Source organism: Paramisgurnus dabryanus, chromosome 9, assembly GCF_030506205.2.
Source record: "Paramisgurnus dabryanus chromosome 9, PD_genome_1.1, whole genome shotgun sequence".
Taxonomy (NCBI): domain Eukaryota; kingdom Metazoa; phylum Chordata; class Actinopteri; order Cypriniformes; family Cobitidae; genus Paramisgurnus; species Paramisgurnus dabryanus.
This window is the reverse complement of record NC_133345.1, coordinates 22,943,128-22,948,592: the sequence shown is the minus strand read 5'-3', so window position 1 is coordinate 22,948,592 and position 5,465 is coordinate 22,943,128. Positions and strand designations below refer to the sequence as shown.

The 5,465-nt window shown below is 35.5% G+C and overlaps 1 long non-coding RNA gene across 1 annotated transcript; it reads right to left on the bottom strand.

Moving 5' to 3' along the window:
• Positions 1 to 1,970: 1,970 nt before the first annotated feature.
• LOC135737828 (uncharacterized) lies at positions 1,971 to 5,069 on the bottom strand. The gene is made up of 6 exons (XR_010528593.2): positions 4,683 to 5,069; positions 3,807 to 3,882; positions 3,533 to 3,655; positions 3,223 to 3,379; positions 2,998 to 3,070; positions 1,971 to 2,908 (listed from the first exon to the last, which is right to left on the bottom strand). It is a non-coding gene; the product is annotated as an uncharacterized lncRNA (long non-coding RNA).
• Between the last annotated feature and the right edge of the window lie 396 nt (positions 5,070 to 5,465).

Below are 5,465 nucleotides of genomic sequence, written 5' to 3'. Positions count from 1 at the left end.
GGCTTGGTAAGCTTTTCCATCGAGTTTAGTAAGACTTCGGAGTGGGAGGGATTATAGGCGTGTCATTATATTTGCGCTGCCTACTGCAGTGACATCATACAAGAGAGTGTCGTTGTACATTCCCATACATTTATTTATTTCCCAGTTTGACACAAAATTTAATTTGACCACCACAAATAAATGTTTGCACATCGCGTTCATCCCTAACAGTTTCTGGACAAACACCCATGGCATCGGTAGACGCGCTCCGCAGAACCTCATTTAAGTTGCATTAAAGCATATATGCGAACGTGTACATGGCAAATGTGCCGCAACAATCTGCAAGTCTGGAAAAAAACTGGTACTTATTCATAAGCTGTGGATGTTTTTTATCGCTAAAAGGGAGTTTGGCAACTTACAGTAAAGCACAGATGATAACAGGTTTACTCAAGACAGCGCAAGCTAGCATGAAGGTAAAGCTAATCTTTTAAGTTATAGCAATGACACTTGTAGTGACGATTCTCTCAGACCAATCAGTCAGTGATCAACAGTGTTTTATTTTGTATCAGCTCAGGTCGCTTGGAACCCCAAACGAGGTGGTACTAAAAAAAGTATCGGGTACTCCGTACTGCACCCAGTGGAAAAGCTCCCAAAAGTAAGCTGACCCAAACCAAACCGTGGGGTACTATGCAATGGAAAAGCGCCATTAGATGTACCAATATGTACATTTAAGTACTGCCCAAGTGACAACTTTTTTACCTTTATGTATTTTTTCTGAGAGTGTAGATGCTGCCAAAAATCTACACAGTGGACCTTTAAGACCTAATGTATGGATCCAATACACTGTTACACATATGTTTTTAAATTTAATTCTTTAATAAGTGTTCACATTTACATAAAATAACTGATGAACTATGTTTCTGAAGATAAGTAATAAATAATAATTTTGTGTAAATACAGTAAGTCCGTTCAAGCCCAAGCTAGTATGAGCCATTTGCACACTGACCAAAGCCCTGAGATGGGGCTTTCCCTGCATGGGTTTTGGATGTACGCACATACAAAACTTTTCAAACAGCATGTGAGTAGGCTATAGTGCAATGACATCTTTTTCACATCTTCTTTTCTTGAATATTTACTGGCAAGACCTCAAACACGTGTAAATGATAAACTTTCGATCGGGCAGATCATTTGGCCTGAGCAATATTTACATCGGCTCCAGGCTAATCTTTATTGTCTAGCCTTGTGGTACCAATACATTGAAAAGGCCCTGTATACTGTACATACAGTACTATACAGTACAGACTAAGAGCTTTAGTCTGTTAACAACATATGCCACTTTGTTTTGGTTTATATTCAGTATTGAAAATAAGTATTGTGATTACATTCACATTATGGGGCAGTTTCCCAGACAGGGATTAGACTAGTCCTAGACAAAAATAAATGTAAGAGCTGTCCAAACTGAAAACAACATGCACTTACATTTCTTAAAATACATCAGTGCCCTTTGTTTTGCCTCAGAATGCACACATTTTTTAACTGCCACACCAAGAAAAGGGCATTTGAAAAATTTTTTGTTTGCATTTCTTATCTCCTTATGTCACCACTTAACATAATCAATGTATTTTTTTTCAACACATCCCATCATTTTTTAAAAATCGGCCTCTACCAAACGGTTGATATGTCACTTAAACACTCTTAAAACAAATGTGTTAAAAACAACACAACATGTGTTATTTTTTACACATGTTCTGAGTGTGCGCAGGGACAACACATGTTGAGTTAAATTTAACACAGAATATGTGTTATAAAATGCAACACAAAAAATGTGTTGCTTCAGTAAACACATTAATGTGTAACTTTCTATTAATTTAACACAACTGTGTGTTACCCAGTAATTGTTTAGTTTTAATATGAAAGAAAAAAAAACATACGATTTGTAAACTTTAAATAATGAAATCAAGCAGACAACATTTAAATATTGTTCACAGACGATTTATTTGTAAAAGAACAAATATTTGACAATTAATGCTAGCATGAAAATATGCTAGTACTGTATGTTGCTAGATGTATGCTAATTTAAATAAATATAAGTGCAAGTATAATCACTTCAAACATACATTACATTCATACATTTTAAAACACCATTTATAAATTAATTCATTGAATTTAAAAGCACATGTGTTAAACATGTTGAAACAATGTCTGAAATCGTTTTCAACGTGCAAGTTATCAAAAATTCTTACCTTGTCCTGAAACATTAACACGTTATTTTACATTAAGAAAAATACTTCAAATGAACTTGACAAGGGTATTCAATGAAATTTCCATCACAAAATATTTAGGGGTGGTTTCCCGGACAGGTATATCTTAATCCAGGACTAGGCCTTAGATTAATTAGGAAATATATCTGGTTTTAACAAACATGCCTTACTAAAAACATTACCTGTGTGCATTTTGAGGCAAAACAAAGGGCACTGATGTATTTTAAGATATGTCAGTGCATGTTGTTTTCAGTTTGGACAGCTCTTAAAAATGTTTTAGTCTAGGACTAGTCTAATCCCTGTCCGGGAAACCGCCACACAGTGCATGCATTGTTTAAAACAGACTGCCCTTTTGCGGTCCATTTTGAAACTCCATTGCCTTGGATCGTTTGCAAGAGGACTGGGACAAGGGTAGATCATATTCATACAAAAAAAAACTGAAGACAGTTGGCAGGGATACTTAAGGTTACTTAGCTAGTAAATTTGAAAAGTTTGTCTACCGCACAGGTCAGATTGTCAACATCAAGTGGAAAGGCAAGAGAATCATTCATTGCGACAATTACATAGTGGCCTCTATGTCCTGAAGAACCGCTGGAAACCAACTGTGGCTGAGCTGATTTTAGACACCTTTTCATTATTTAGTAAGCAGAGGTCACGCTGGTACCAGCCTACAGAAATGAAACAATATACATCATTAAAAAATGTTGTTGCATGAAAATTACTTATTTTATATAAAGTTTTTAGTCACAAAGCTTACCGCCACCAATACCCTCAGGTCTGAGACAGCAGAATTCACACAGCAGAAGATGAACGAGTATAAAACAGCTCATCTGGGTGTGGTTAACATGCAGGTCACATGCAAAATATAAATTATGAGAAAAAATTCTTTAAAAAGGATTACTTTTATATCTTACATTAAATGTTACATTTTAAATGTCATTTTCCAAATAAAAAAATTTGGAACAGAGACAGGAAATCATACCATTATGTTGACTGTCAGCTTTCGTCAATGAATGTCTGATGTCCATTTTCTTCTCTAAAGATGCTATTTCCCTGAGTTTCTCAATAATTGTCCCCTCCCATTTCCTGATTAACATGTCTTCTTTCCTATCGGTAAGTCTAGAAAACTCGATGTCCACCTTCAGTAAATTTAAAAAGATTTATTAATATTGAAATGATCAAACACTTTGTGTAAAGTTATCTGCAGTTAAGTATATTACAAAGACTGGCATGTCCAGAAATTGGGGATATTCCTTAAAGATTTCACCAACAGTTGGTGATTTTGTCATTACCTGTATCCATCTCCTTTGATGACTGAAGGTTTGGTCAATGGCATTCTTTATTGATGATGTCCTCTCACGTGTTGAAGCTTCCGTCTGATGTTCTGTAACTTTAGTCTCATTTTTATAAATCCACTGTGTGATTGCCCATCAAAAAAAAGAAAAAAAAAATGCTCCTATCATGATCAATGCAAAAATAGCACTAAGTTAGAGTCAAGTACAGTTATACACATTGTCAAGTAAGTAATTTCATACACATAAATGAAGTATGTAAAAGCATCCTTACAGTACATGTCCCTCATTTTGACCAAATGATACCATAATCCAACAACACAATCTCCTTTGCGAGTGGCAGTTGATAGCTGAAAAAGATTACAAACAAACATTGACACAAGAATTGTGGTTTACATCTAGTTAAGTATTACTGGGCAGTATTTATAACTCAGTGCAAAAAAAACCACTTTACATCTAGTAAGTTAGCACAAAACTACACCCATTTTATTCACTACGTAGCACTTCAGCCTTACTGCAAGCAGTGAAAGGTTCGTGAAGTTTGACTCCTTACCATTAGACCACTAACAGTTACTCTCCCAGTAATGGCGTAATGTCTAACTTTATATTGAACGCGAGGGGCGCGACACGAAAATAAAAAAAACATTATTATAAAACGTGGCGGTGCATGTACAGCATCACCGATTAATAATGAGTTTTACCGTCTTTTGTCTCGTCATGCCGCTCACAGGTGTACAGTAAGTTACGTTAGGTACAGTGACGTGCATACTGTTCCACCATGTGCTTAACCAAACGCGACGAGGCGTCGTGATAATCGAAAGGCATAATTTATAATGACCCGTAACGTCAGGACATAAACTGAAAAGAAACCCGTTACCGCGTGTCACGTCTATTTAGGACACGGTGTTTAAGATTTACGTTAAGTGCTGCAAGTGTAACACGTACTAACCCGTAGTCCAATGTGCCTTTCATTAAACAATGACTGTTAACATGAATCTCCAAACGTAACTTTGCAAGACGAGCGAGTATTTAACGTTACCACAATAAAGTTTAAATGAACAGTCTCCTGCACAATTAATGCGAACGTTTCTTACACTATATGATAAATAGATATTATATTATAACTGTAATTTTTAATTTAAATTCTTACCTGATGCAGACAGGAACATTCTTGACCTCTCGACTGGAAATGCGGTTGAATAAAGAACGTCACAGCGCAGGCGCAACATTATGAGTTCTTTTCTGTTTTTTCTCCTCAATAAAACAAATACAAAATAGACTGCCAAGGCTCAATAATAATGTTCATGAATTTCATAATAATAAAATAATAATAACACACGCAATAAATAAAATATACAACAATGCGTAGTTATCTGTCCATGTGAAACGTCATCAGCTGACTCGTGTGAACTTACAGCAGCCACCAATGGAAGAGAACACCTGCATAATGTTTGAAATATTACTCTTATTGTGTCACAAAATGTATATTCAAAAGCTTTTTAGGCGAGAATGTATGTATAAAAAGATCAAATGTGCGGTCGGTTAATAAAGATAGCGTTTATTAAAAAAATCTGCTACGACTCTTTCGGAGTTCTGATCCAAACAACCACTGGATACTCAGCGCTCATGTACCCCGCCCAACGCAGCTTGATCTCGGCAAGTCCTTATGAAAATCCCCGCAGGCTGTTATGTGGTAGTAATGGTTAACAGTAGATGTATTTTGGTTAACAGTAGATATATTTTATTTTGTTACTTCGTTTAAATATAAATCGTCATTAAATTACAATAATTATGCATTTTATTTTATGGTGTACTGGTAAACGTGTTTTACACATTCATTGTGTAAGCAGTTAAGCATAATATTTACACATTATGTGTCAGTTCTAACACAAAAATGTGTTGGAATACTTTTACACATATTTTGTGTAAAATT